Source organism: Canis lupus, chromosome 37, assembly GCF_048164855.1.
Source record: "Canis lupus baileyi chromosome 37, mCanLup2.hap1, whole genome shotgun sequence".
In the NCBI taxonomy this organism is placed as follows: Eukaryota; Metazoa; Chordata; class Mammalia; order Carnivora; family Canidae; genus Canis; species Canis lupus.
In genome coordinates this window covers 8926064-8941207 of record NC_132874.1, presented here as the reverse complement: position 1 = coordinate 8941207, position 15144 = coordinate 8926064, and the positions used below count along the sequence as shown (strand labels likewise).

Below are 15144 nucleotides of genomic sequence, written 5' to 3'. Positions count from 1 at the left end.
CTTTCCACATCCTGAGGAGTGGAATTGCTGGATCATATGGTAATTCCATCTTTTTTTTTTTTTTATATATCTCCATACTGTTTTCTATAGTGGCCGTGGCCGTACCATTTTACTTTCCTACACAAATAGTGTATAAGTGTTTTAACTTCTCTATATTATCAATAACACTTGTTTTCTGTTGGGAATTTGCAGTTTTAAATAAGGTGATGAAAGATAGTTTTATGAATAATAACCTTAAGAAAGTGAGGGAATGTGCCATGTGGATATCTGGGGAGAATAGGTAAATGACAAGAGAAGACAGAAAAGGAAGAACAAAAATGAGCCACATAAGCCAAGAAAAGTGGAGAGAAAGATAATAATCAACAGTTAGAGGCAAAAATCAGTATTAACAACATCTATCTCCTTAAGTGTGAAAGAGCTACATGGAGATCAGTTGGTGACCTCAACAAGACCCATTCCGGTGGAGCTATGTAAGCACAAACTCCATTAGAGTGGATTGAGCCATGAGGAGGTATGCTCATGTAGGAAGTTTGGTTGTAAAAAGGAAGAGAGTGTTAGTGATATTGCTGGATGAGAATGTCAGCTGAACAATTCCTTCTAAAGATAGGAATGTCTTGAGCAGATATAAATGTTAATGGGAAGAAGCCAATAGAGAGAGAGAGGTTGTAGCAGAAGATATAGGAATGAGAAGATCATCAATGGGGTAAAATAGTTTCTGGGAAGATAAGAGAGATAGAGATTTAGGTAATGAGTTAGTCTTTGATGAAAGGTGCAAGGAGGAGACCTTGGGTGTTGCAGAAGGGGTGTAGCAGACATGTGGTGGCCTTTGGATGGTGATGTCTGCTTCACTACGAGGTCAGATGAGCTCACCTGCTGGGATGATGGGATTTGATATTTAAGATGAGGAGATAAAATCTTATGATTTTCTGTGGGGGAACCTAACTGGAAAAAAATATAAGGATTTGTGGCCAGCACGGTCTCCACTTGAGATCAGAAACCATAGCTAAATGTTTATGCTAGCTATTTAATGTAGAATTGTTTTTATGGGAAAATTATGCTTTAATGAATAATTTACACACATTTAATCACACCCAAAGAAAGCTTAGATCATTGGTTCATGCATCCCTATCTTGAGTTCGAGACCTCTATATATCTGATGACAGCTACCTGAATTGGAGGAATAGTGCTTAGAAAGAAAGAACCTGGTTTGGTAGGCTCAATTTTTCAAAATCCTTTGAAGGAAGAAAGTGATGGGAATAGCACAAATGTGAACTCATAAGAAGGAAGAGTACTTTGATTCATAATAAACATTTAGAATTTAAATGAATACTTGCCAATTTAGAAACTGCGCTTTGAAAACATTTCAGTTATCTGTGCTGCCCTAGGAATTTCTTGGTGAAAGACTGAACCAGCAATTACAAACTTTACAGATGAGGAATGCACATGTCCCCTGCCTGGTATCTGTTGCAATTGCCCTTTATTCAATCACCCACAGCTGGAGTAATTGGATCTTTAGGTACAGGTTAATGGGATAATTAGGCAAACACGATCAAACTTGTATACTATAAGGAAACGGATGACTGCTGTCTCCCAGCCACCGTGCTTGTGCAACCTGTTCTTCATTTCTATGGGCAATAAAGTAGGAGATGGATTAGCTGCAAGTGATTTCGTCTGTCTGTAAGGGAAAGTGTGGTTTGATTTAAATGATTTTTTTTTTAAGAGGCAGCTACTGGGATAACTAGCTTGAGATGAAATGGATGAGGTATGCCTGCTTCACAAAAGCCAGTGTAATTCAGCCCTGGTATTTCAGAGTCCGTTAAATACCTTTTCTTCCTGCTATATTAATACGATTGATACAATTTCATAGAGTCTTATGAGTACCATTTCTCCCTAGTATATTAATATGATTAATACGAGGCTGTTTTTGTCATAGGTCTTATACAGGAAATAGGAATGCCACGATTTCATAGACGAACTTAATAGGAAGCATTCACCCAGCAGTGATCTCCCAGGTAGACCTAAACCCATAAAAGAGTCAAGGTCTATGATGCTGTCTCCTGAAGACTAATGTGATTTTGTCTTTTTCATGGCTATTTCTAGGAGTTCTTAACGGCGGGTCCTCTGTATTACGGGGAATCTGGTGACTGACTTCCCATTGCCTTTCCAGAAAGGTGGACCTACATTAGGTGCACAATTATGCATAAGGGAAGAGGGACCAAGTATCACCTATGTCAATAGCGTCTGCTGTTGAAACCATCCCCACCTTTCTTGTCTGACAACCCCACTATGAGAGTCAATGAGGGATGAAAGTGTCTTGGCTCCCAATGACCACAGTTGACACGTTGCTTTGTTAACTGACAATCTTTTACCTTTTGCTGTTACTGTAGATTTGCTTATCAGATTAACTTGCTGAGGGCTAGTGTGTAGGAAGTAGTAACATGAAATGGAGAGAGGAGTCTGATAACTGGTAAGAACAAGCCCTGTTAGGGAAAAGTGCTGAGATATGGCTACCAAGCTTAGACTGATTGTGTTCTGGAGTGAGAACTTAAGTGGTCAATTTGGCATTTCATACAACTTTCTATGTTTGTCTCTGTCTAGGGGCAAGCTCACTTTTGTAAGCATTTAGCAGATTCAAATGAGAATATTCTATTATTTTTAAAATAGACTTTTAATCTTGGGACAGTTTTAGATGTACAGAATCATCCTGAAGATTCTATGGAGAGTTCCTGTTTACCTCATAGTCAGTTTCTCCTATTAACATCTTACCTAAGTGTATTACATTTGTCACAATTCATGAACCAATATTGATACATCAGTGTTAACTAAAGTCTGTAATTTATTAAGATTTCCTCAGTTTTTCCCTGATGTTCTTTTTCTGTTCCAGGATCTCATCCAGGTACCACACTGTGTTTAGTTGTCATGTCTCCCTATGCTCCTCTTAGTTGTGACAGTTTTTCAGATTTTTCTGGTTTTTAATTGACAGTTTTGAGGAGAGCTGGTCAGGTATTTGGTAGGATGTCCCTCAGCTGGGAGTTCTCTGATGTCTTTCTCGTGATTAGACTGGATTACGGGAGAGGAAATTCACAGGTGAGATGCTATTCTTATCACATCAGATCAAGGGTAAATGCTATCAGTATAGCCTGGATTGATGTTGACCATGATCACCCAGTTTGAGGTAGTGTTCTTCAAATTTTCCACATTAAGTTACTCTTTTTTCTCCTTCCTTTCAATACTTCACTATTGGGAAGAAAGTCACTGTGCAAAGCTCACACATAAAGAATGAGGAGTTGTCTTCTATCTCCTTAAGTGTGAAAGAGCTACATAAATTATTTGGAATTCTTCTTGATCTATTCTCCCTATGTATTTATTTATTCAACAACATATCAATATGGACTAATGGATATTTATTTTAGTCTATGTGTTAAAATCCAATATTACTGTTATTTATTTTGTTACTCACATCGTTCCAGCATTGACTATTGGGAGCTCTTATTTGCTTTTTTCTTTTCTTTTTTTTTAAGGATTTATTTATTTATTTTAGAGAGAAGGGGGGGGCAAGCATAAGGGTGAGGGTTTGAGGGAGATGAAGAGAACCTGAAGCAGACTTCCCTATGAGCGCAGAGCCTATGGTGGGCCTTGATCTCACAACCTTGACATCACAACCTGAGCCAAAACTAAGAGTTGGAACACTCAACCAACTATGCCACACAGGCACCCCCCGACTGGGAGCTCTTTCACACAATTTGTCCCTGTGTTACTTTGAACACAATTTTACTTTGGGTTACCTTGGGTTATTGTGGAGTTTTTGTTTTGTTCTGTTTTTAATTTGTTTTTGGCACATTCTAAATTCCTGGCACTGTAAGACAGTCCAGGAATATCATGTGTATTTCCTTCTCTAGTCTTGGAATCAGTCATTTCTCCAGGTAGTCCTTTATTGGAGAATAATACTAAAAACCAGATTTGGGCACCAGGTGGGCAGGTTGCTACTGGGATAGTTGCTAGATAGATAGATGTTAGAGTAATAGATGCTGTATCAAGGAGATTGCATCAAGGAGATAATCTAAAGATTATCTAAGCTTTCAGTGGTTGCCCTTCTTGGATTACACACCCCATTGTGATCACTCTGTTCCCATCTTAGATATCCTTCATCTTTGCTTTCTGGCTATTCTGTTGCCAGTAAGACTTGGGTACAGCCAGATAGGGAATTTATTTTTTTTTCTGTGTCACTTTAGGCTATTCCCACTCTCACACTGAAATTGTACCATCCTAAAATGACAAATTTCAAGTCAGAAGAAAAGAAAACATTTCAAAATGAGCAAAAACTACTGTTAGTTTGTCCCAAGTCTTTTCTGGGCTTTCAGCTTTCTTCCCTTTATTTTCAAGACTTACTCTTCATGAATGCACTGATGTCCCGTTTTTGACAACCCAGGAGTAACAAGCATAAGCATTTGAGAGCAATATGAATCGAATAAAAAGATGCCATTCAAAAGTTCATGCTACCTTCTCACAGGTCTCATATCGATAATGCCACGGGAGACCAAAGACCAAGCCATGCAAACAACTCCAATAAGACTTGTAGGTCAACCCCTGAGAAATGTAAGGAGAAATGTAGTAAAGATGATTTCATGAGGATAATACTGAATGAACCCAACAAGGATACTTCAGGTAAGACCTAGGAACTTCACTCTACTTCAAATTCTATTTAAGCCAAACCTGAGCAATAACATACTTACTTATGATCCATCAATTACAAGATAGAAATCTAGTTCTTATTAACTGTTTCTAGAAGTCATACCAAAGCACTGAGATGTGTAAATTTGACTCAGAATTCATGGTTATCTTCTAAACAAACCATCCTCTTCCAAGTTCTTTGCTAGAGAATTTTATTTTATTTTTTTTAAGGAATGGGGTTCTTGTTGTGAATGTCTTTCTAACTGCAGGTGGAGGCAGTGTTCTATTACAGAGGATTGCTATTTTAATCTGCAGTTTTGAACATCTGGAGAAAGCCAAGAACTTCTTGGAATACTGACTTTATACTAGTGCATTCAAGAAAATTATCTTCCAATTCTGAAGACTTATAGATATAAAAACTTGAAGTAAGCAGCATACTGACATAGAATATTCTGTTCCACTTTAAGTCCATTATCGCTGCTGTCACCCTGATAAAAAGTAGAGTCAAAACTAGATTAGCCAAAAAGGACATCAAGGCTTTTTTTACTGGACAAGAGAGAAAATGGAGTATGAGTTAATGGTTCAGAATGCACTGCCTAGGGATGCCTGGGTGGCTCAGAGGTTGAGTATCTGCCTTTGGCACAGGATGTGATCCTGGAGTCACGGGATCGAATCCTGCATCAGGCTCCCTGCATGGAGCCTGCTTCTCTCTGCCTATGTCTCTGCCTCTCTCTGTGTGTGTTTCTCATGAATAAATACATAAAAATCTTTAAAAAAGTATTATTAAAAAAATAATGCACTCTCTAGATATAAATTTGTAACCAACCTCCCGTTTCCTATTCTTATACTTTTGAGGGCTTTACATTTTATCAGCTTTCTTTTTTAAAAACGTATTTTATTTACTTATTTAACGATTTTTATTTACCAGGGGAGCCTGATGTGGGAGTAGATTCCAGGACCTCAGGATCATGACCTGAGCTGAAGGTAGACACTCAACCACTGAGCCACCCAAGTGCCCCTTATCACTTTTCTTAATAGTGCACAAAGGGAAGATGTGGTGGAGGCCACTTGCAAAAGGCTGATTGTTCAATCACAAAGACTGGGGCATGACAAATAAGTAGGGGCATAGTAAGATGCTAAAAGAGTCAGTCTCTCCTTGCTGCATAGCCAAATCCCAATAGTCACACAGAGAATGGAGATTCGTAGAAGTGGGTATTTAGCCATCAAAGGAGAAGTGCCAAATACACCACACCATTTATGCGAGATAGGACTAAAGCAGGAAAATTCGAGGGGGAGTTGCATGAGAGCAACCTCTTGAAATAGGGAAGGTGTCCTTTCTCTTTCTCCTTTGTGCCATATCCATATAATCATGCGAAGGAGGATGGGACCTGGACAGAAAAAAACGTGAGTAGGTTATAGTCCCAATGGAGAGAAAGGTTTTGGATAATGGGTCCAGTGTAGGATTTCTCAAACTTGGTGGCATGATTGACATTTTGATCTGGTTAATTCTCTGCTGTAGGAGACAGTCTTGTGTGATATAGGTAGGATGCTCAGCAGCATTCCTGGCCTCTACCCACTAGATGCCAGTAGTATTCCACCAATTGTGATGACCAGACAATGTCTCCAGAGGTTTCTGAATGTCCCCTGGGTAACAAAATTGTCCCTAGGTGAGAACCCCTGGTCTAAAGGCTTCTGAGCATAGCTTTATTTTGGACTGTGAGCTTTTAAGAGTATAATGGGGTCTTATATATAAGGGAAATAAAATGAGGATAATGGAAACGTCCACATCAAATTTCCTGTTTAAAGTGTTTAGTAAATAGCAAGTGCTCAATTAATTTTAGCCAAATATAGTATAATGCAGAAATTAAAGGTTACAACATATGTAAGAGATCTGGCATATAGTAGGGCTTCAATAAATGGTATTAATTTTTTGCGACTCTAATTTTATACAATAAATTACCATGTAAAAGCTTAATATGAGTGCAAAATGGTGTAATTATTTCACCTAAAACAGCATTTTAAGTGCTAAGAAAGAAATAAAATATGTATGAATACATAAAGATGCATATTTATTTTCAATCTAAATATTTATTGCTTTTAACAACACAGTATATAAGTTCCAATTGTGTTTGTGTGCTCAAACATATATTTTGTAGAGGAGTAGCAGATGTATTTTTAACTTTTTAAGAAAAATAGTTTTCTAAGTTATATTACATTTTCACAGGATTTCTATATCCTCTCCAATACTTGGTATGGTAAGTAATTTTAATTTTAGCCATTATAATGGGATGTGGTGATATTTTGTATGGCTTGAATTTGCATTTTTCTGATGACCATTGATGTTGCAGATATTCTTTGGCCACTTGTGTGTCTTCATTTGTGAAGTCTCCGTTCAAATAATTTCACCATTTTTTACTGAGTTGTTTGTATCCTCATTATAAATTGGAAGAGATTTTTTTTGAAATTGTGGCAAAATACACATAATATAAAACTTATAATCTTAACCATTTTTAAGCGTGCAGTTCAGTAGTGAGTACATTCACATTGTTGTGCAACCAGTCTCCAGAAATCTATCTTGCAAAACCCATTGAGCAGCAACTGCTGGTTCCCCCTACCCTCTGACCCTGGCCACTACCCTTCTACTTACTGTCTCTATGAATTTGATTATACCAAGTACTTCATATAGGTCGAATTATACCATATTTATCTTTTTACAATTGGCTTATTTCACTTAGTATTGTGTCCTCTGAATTCATCCATGTTGTGACATATATCAGAATTTCCTTACTTTTAAAGTCAATAATACGACAATAAGATGACAAATGTGTGTGTGTGTATACCACATTTTGCTTATCCATGCGTCCATCTATGGACACTTGGGTTGCTTCCACTTTTTTGGCTATTGTAAATAACACTGCTGTGAACATGAGTGTACACATATCTATTGGAATCCCCACTTTCAATTTTTTTGGTATATGTCCAGAGGTGGATTCACTGGATCATATAGTAATTCTACTTTTGATTTTTTGAAATTTTCCTGATAGGTAGCAATTACTTGCTTCTAGTCAATGTACTATTTTAATATGTTGGGTTTTTTTTTCTTCCTTTCACTTCACATTTTCCTTCTCTCTTTTGGACTAGTTGAATATTTTTAAATATTTTAATTTACCTGTTGACTTTTGGGGTTCTATTTCTTTGTATTAGTTTCTATTGATTGATCTAGGCCATATGATATATATGTCTAATCTTTCATAGTCTACTTAAAATTAAAATTGTACCACATCACATATGTATAGAAACCTAACAGAAAGGCCCCATACCCACTCTGTTTGTGTTAAAATTTTTATACTAATTAACTCCATATATATTGGCAAGTCAACTAGATAATGGTATAATCTTGTTTTAAATGCATATAGAGAATTTTTAAAATTAAAGAGTTGAAGTTACTCTTTTATATTTGCCCAGATATTTACTGGTTTTGATCTTCTTTCTTAAATTCTGAAAATCCTAGATTGTCCTAGATTGTCCTTTTCCTTCGTCTATGAAAATTCTTTTCATCGGTCTTTATAAAGCAGGACAGCTGGTGACAAGTTCCCTTAGTTTTACTTTGAAAATGTCTTTCTTTTGATTTTGTTTCTAAAGGATACCTTATATGGGTATAGAGTAATGCTCTGACTCTTTTTATGTATAGTCCTTTAAAGACATGGTTCACTGTCTTCTGATGATAAATCTACAATTATATTGGGATGCCTGGGTGGCTCAATGGTTGAGCATCTGTCTTTGGCTCAGCGCATGATCCTGGTGTCCTGCATGGGGCTCCCCGCAGGGGGTCTGCTTTTCCCTCTGCCTGTGTCTCTGCCTCTCTCTGTGTGTCTCTCATGAATAAATAAATAAAATCTTAAAAAAAAATAAACCTACAATTATATTAATCATTTTTCCCTGTATGTAATGTATCATATTTTCTCAAGCTCTTTTCCACACTTAATCTTTGATATTTAACAGTTTTATTGTGATGTTTCTAGGCATGGGTGTCTTTGAAATTAACCTGTTTAGATTTGCTGAGATTCTTGAATTGGAAAGTTGTATCTTTCACCAAATTTGGAAATTTTCCCACCATTATTTCTCCAAATTTCATTTCTTATTAATCTAGTCCTATAGTATGTAGAAGCTTTGAAAGGTATAAAGTGTCTTTTCCATGGTAGCCATCCAACAATTTGGAGAGCAATTTTTAGACTTTTATATCACCTAGGCCGCACTGCTGGTATCTAGTAGGAGATTGTATTCCCTGCAATATGTGGGACTTTCCTACAGGATGAAGAATTTTCTCTTTCTTTCACACAACTTTGAAATGTCACGTTGGACGTTCATTTAAATTATAGCTGAATTATAATGCTTGGAACCTGAACCTTAAATCTATTTTATACTTCTGTGCCATACTGTTTGCTATAACAGTACATCACATTTCCCAGGAATACAACTACAATGCAAATAAAAGACTTCATGCATTGGCAACTTTACCATAAGTCTTATATGTATTAAGGAAATTATATCATCAATGGCAGAGTTTCAGCAGCCCACATAACTACACTGGACCCCCATCTGTCTATCTACGGAGACTCTACATACAAGCAGTAGTTTACTTCATTATGTCTTCCAGTTGGTGCCTGATATTGATTGGTGCCTGGACATTTTCGTATTGAAATATCCATTATTTTGCAGTGCCTGGGTGCTCGTTGGTTAAGCATCTGCCTTCAGCTCAGGTCATGCATGATCCCAGCGTCCTGGGATTGAGCCCCACATTGGTCTCCCTGCTCAGCCCAGAGTCTGCTGCTCCCTTTCCCTCTCCCCCTCCCCCTGCTTGTGCTCTCTCTCTCTCTCTCTCTCTCTCAAGGAAATAAATAAAATCTTAGAAAAAGAAATAAACATTATTTTACTATAATTTACTGCTGTTTCATCTTTATTATTTTTACTGATTTGTTTTGAAATTAAATGCATTGATGAATTAAAATATCTGTCAATTTTACTTCAGGACAGTATAAATACACTACAAAAATCAATCTCATGTAAAGGGGGTATTATGTTCCATAATGCCAGTGATTGAAATCATTGTTGTAATATACATAAAAATGATTCTGATAGCTGTGTAGCAAACATATCTGTGAGGGACAAAACTAAAGGCAGGATAACCATATGAGTGATCGTTATAATAGACCATGCAAGACAAAGTTCTGAACAAGTCAGAGAATATGGGAATGGAGAGAAAGAGGTATATCAGAGATACTTTTAGAAAGAACAAATGCAAAGCAAGTAGGAGTTGGAAAAATGTTTTGTCCTCTATAAACTCCAGTACCTCTATTTTTTAATCCAAAAGGTGAGGTTTGCTTAGTCTAGAAATGTGAATGTACAGGGCAGCTTAGTTTTGTATTTCTAGCTCACTGGAAACTCTTGTTGCTACACCTTGATGTCATCTATAGACTTCAAAACTATACATATGCCAGTAGAACTCAGTATCTTTTCACTATGACATTTATCTTTGTACTTTTCTGTCACAATTGCTGGCTGAGGACATAATCCATTGGCTGTTCAAACTAGAAATCTCAGATTTATTTGTTTTTCTCATAAACATCACTCATCCTTCCTTCATCAAGTTGTATTGAACATTCTTCGGAAATGACTATTGTACATCACATGTGTCTCCTTGCCACCTTCTCTACCAACGTCCTCACCATCTTTTGGGTAGCCTCTTGCAACTGCTGTCAATAGAATTTACCTGCCTCCCAGACTTAAACCAAAACTGCTCTGTACATTGCTGCAGAGTTGTTTAAGATCCTGATCTAATGAGGTTTTTCCCTGTTTGACATAAATTTATCAGAGCATCGTTCCTGACTTTTTTCTTTAAAACACTTATGATGTTTTATACTATAAAATTGATTCCAAACATCTTTTTTTAAATTCTACACTCTGTTCCCTCTCTGCCTATTCCTTGACTATTATTATAGTGGATCATTTTCTCCAAACATATCCTGGACCACCATATTCCTGTGCTTCTGTTCTTTGTGCATTTTAGAACATTAGTACTGGGTTTATTTTCCTTTGTCAATTATAGATTAAATAGGGTATTTATGATTATTTCAATAAAATATATTGGACATGATGCTGTTGGTAGGGAACATAATTGCATATTATAACACCTTATTGCTACCTGACAATAAAATTTAACTTGTATCTTTTGATCGCCCACTCTTTCCTAAAATAATATTTTCTTAAGACTGACAACTGTATCTCTCACCAAAATCAAAGTAGTAAATTATTCCTGCTTAGCAGATTGTGGTCCTCAACAAAGCGCATAAAATGTGTTTAGCTTAATCAACTATTATTGGAAATGAGAATAATTTTCAAATCGCTCCAAAGGAAAACAAACCAACAAACTTGTAAATATGCACTTGGCACAGAAATTCAGCTTAATTGAACTAAATTTTTAAAGAGAGAGAGTGAAAGAGAGCTGGAGTGAGAAGCATGCTTGATGAAGGCTGGAAAATCTACATGTCAGCAATAATAAACTTGTTATTTAATAAGGTTAATAATAGATAAAGTCCCCGAAAGATGAATTGTTATCACAGTTGACGACCGTTTTATTAAAATGTTAATGGCCTGAGGCAAAAGCAAACTGTTCTCTTAATCTGCCAGAAGAACTGCTTTTTCAGGAATTATCATACCCCGCAGCACATGGGATTTGAGCAAGCCATAATAAGCATATTTGAAATTTGGGCTAGACACAGATCCTGAGATCTTAACTCAATCTGACTCTACTAAGGATGCGATCCACATGCTCATTCCTGGTCAGACTCCTTCCTCTTAGTAGCCAAACATGTGACACTGAATTTTGTACTGGGAAATCTACTGAAAGAAGTTTCTATAGATTAATTTTCTTTTTCTTTTCAAGGTTGAGGGAAATAACAAGTGAGTTTTTTTTTTCCTTCCCTCACCTCCGTGTATATAATAAACAAGCAAGCCAAGGGCATTTTCTAGTAAATGTGATTGCCTGCACCATACAACGCTCCTTTTCCATAATGGCTGGAATAAAAATAAAAGTATGCAACAGCACCTTCAAGGGAAATTGAGAGAATAAACCTGAAGCAGACTGTGAGTGGATGTGATGGATTGCATTGTGATTTGTGTGGAACTGTAATCAGAACCCCCGAAGACCTCCACCAGATAATGCTGTATTTCTACCAAGGTAATATTAGCTCAGATCACAAAAGAAACAGAGTTCAAATTCAATTCTTTCTTATCAACATTTTCCCTAGATTTCTTTTTCTTATGTAACTACACCTGTATGTGGTGTCTATCAGTGAAAAAAGATTGGAAATCATAAATACACCGCACAGTTTATTATTGTATTGTGTTTCTGAAAGAGGACAATAGGAAATATTCAGTGTCTGCTAAGTGACTTTAAGGGGGCTGGTAGTGGCAAGGGGGTGGGAATGAGAGCTGTGAAAGCCTGTCATACTAGGCTAAGTGCAGCATAAACTCAGACAGAGGGGATCTGGAATCTGCCTAATGTAGTGAGGTCCAGGGAGTATCAAACATCTACAAGTGCTAGGGTTTAGACACAGAAATCCAGCAAAAAGCAAGAGAAGCAAAAATTGTCATAAGGCCAAAAAGGAAGAAAAAATGGAAAATCCAAAAAATTGCAGGACTCTGAGGAGGAGCGTGTAGTCTGTAACCAGTGCTAGCAAATTGGACTGTGGTATCTGATCCCGTTCTTTGCTTTGTATGGACTGAAGTAAGGGTTGGACAGAAAGGTTCTGGAAACCATAGGTGTTGATCTGTATTTTTAATGATGATATCTTTATAGTTGATTTTTTGACTATAAAACTAGTACCTTGTTTTTTAAAAATATTAGGAGTTTGGTTATGTGCTTTTCTCACAGAATAGTATTCCATGGATATATTTCCATGTTAATAAATAAAGCATTATGTACTGAGTTAAAAAGAAAAATATGACCATGATGTTTTTCAGGATCTACCTTCAAAAGGTAAAATTTCCTTCCTCCTTCCCCACCCCCGTTTCCTGTTGGAATTATGAAGTTTTAATTTAAAACCCCAATTTTTGTTTAGTTTGTATTTTGCTTGCTGTTTTGGAAGCTCTAAATATATATTTTATTTGCATATTTTGGTAAGGTTTACTAAAAAGGTATTTGAAGGCTTAAATACAAAATTGTTTAATGGAAAACATAACAGATGCTCTCATACCTGTTAACCACTAATAAACAAGCAATAAAAAAGTAACTGATAAGAGTTAAAGCCTCTTTACTACTAGAATCTTCTTTGTATACCAATTGCTTAGTAGGTATGCCACAATTCATGTATCCATTCTTTCTACCATCTGTTTGATATTTGGATTGTGTCCACTTTTTGACTATTACTTATAGAGCTGCTAGAAACTGTCATTCCCATGTACTTTGTCAATCCTTTTTAACCGCACTCATTCTAATTGATTCTGTGTACTTTCTTGAGGTTTTAATTTAATTCCCTTGCATATAGTGAGATTGAGAACATATTCTTGGCTCTTTGACCATTTGAATATTTTGCTTGTATAATTGTATAATTAAAAAATATTGCATACTTAATTTTAAAAATTTATTTGAAGACTTCTTAATTTTTTTTATAATAATAAATTTATTTTGTATTGGTGTTCAATTTGCCAACATACAGAATAACACCCAGTGCTCATCCCGTCAAGTGCCCTCCTCAGTGCCCGTCACCCATTCACCCCCACCCCCGCCCTCCTCCCCTTCCACCACCCCTAGTTCGTTTCCCAGAGTTAGGAGTCTTTATGTTCTGTCTCCCTTTCTGATATTTCCTGCCCATTTCTTCTCCCTTCCCTTCTATTCCCTTTCACTATTATTTATATTCCCCAAATGAATGAGACCATATAATGTTTGTCCTTCTCCGATTGACTTATTTCACTCAGTGTAATACCCTCTATTTCCATCCACGTTGAAGCAAATGGTGGGTATTTGTCACTTCTAATGGCTGAGTAATATTCCATTGTATACATAGACCACATCTTTATCCATTCATCTTTCGATGGACACCGAGGCTCCTTTCACAGTTTGGCTATTGTGGACATTGCTGCTAGAAACATCGGGATGCAGGTGTCCCGGCATCTCATTGCATCTGCATCTTTGGGGTAAATTCCCACAGTGCAATTGCTGGGTCGTAGGGCAGGTCTATTTTTAACTCTCTGAGGAACCTCCACACAGTTTTCCAGAGTGGCTGCACCAGTTCACCAGTTACCAACAGCGTAAGAGGGTTCCCTTTTCTCCGCATCCTCTCCAACATTTGTGGTTTCCTGCCTTGTTAATTTGCCCCATTCTCACTGGTGTGAGGTGGTATCTCATTGTGGTTTTGATTTGTATTTCCCTGATGGCAAGTGATGCAGAGCATTTTCTCATGTGCGTGTTGGCCATGTCTATGTCTTCCTCTGTGAGATTTCTGTTCATGTCTTTTGCCCATTTCAGGATTGGATTGTTTGTTTCTTTGGTGTTGAGTTTAATAAGTTCTTTATAGATCTTGGAAACTAGCCCTTTATCTGATACGTCATTTGCAAATATCTTCTCCCATTCTGTAGGTTGTCTTTTAGTTTTGTTGACTGTATCCTTTGCTATGCAAAAGCTTCTTGTCTTGATGAAGTCCCAATAGTTCATTTGTGCTTTTGTTTCTTTTGCCTTCGTGGATGTATCTTGCAAGAAGTTATTGTGGCCAAGTTCAAAAAGGGTGTTGCCTGTGTTCTCTAGGATTTTGATGGAATCTTGTCTCACATTTACATCTTTCATCCATTTTGAGTTTATCTGCAAGATAAACTGTGTATGTGTATGGTGCAAGAGAGTGGTCTAGTTTCATTCTTCTGCATGTGGATGTCCAATTTTCCCAGCACCATTTATTGAAGAGACTGTCTTTCTTCCAGTGGATAGTCTTTCCTCCTTTATCGAATATAAGTTGACCATAAAGTTGAGGGTCCACTTCTGGATTCTCTGTTCTGTTCCATTGATCTACGTGTCTATTTTTGTGCCAGTACCACACTGTCTTGATGACCACAGCTTTGTAGTACAACCTGAAATCTGGCATTGTGATGCCCCCAGCTATGGTTTTCTTTTTTAAAATTCCCCTGGCTATTCGGGGTGTTTTCTGATTCCACACAAATCTTAAAATAATTTGTTCTAACTCTCTGAAGAAAGTCCATGGTATTTTGATAGGGATTGCATTGAATGTGTAAATTGCCCTGGGTAACATTGACATTTTCACAATATTAATTCTGCCAATCCATGAGCATGGAATATTTTTCCATCTCTGTGTCTTCCTCAATTTCTTTCAGAAGTGTTCTATAGTTTTTAGGGTATAGATCCTTTACCTGAAGACTTTTTTTATATATTAGAAAACAAAAATTTACATTCTGCCTAGTAAACTT

At 36.8% G+C, this 15144-nt stretch overlaps 1 long non-coding RNA gene across 1 annotated transcript in view; it reads left to right on the top strand.

Annotated features, from left to right (window-relative positions):
* The first annotated feature begins 5857 nt into the window (after positions 1-5857).
* The window catches only part of LOC140626419 (uncharacterized), an 83912-nt gene continuing 74625 nt past the window's right edge, over positions 5858-15144 (top strand). Inside the window, exon 1 of the long non-coding RNA XR_012025569.1 lies at positions 5858-6075. This is a non-coding gene — a long non-coding RNA (uncharacterized lncRNA). The remainder of the gene's footprint in view (positions 6076-15144) is intronic.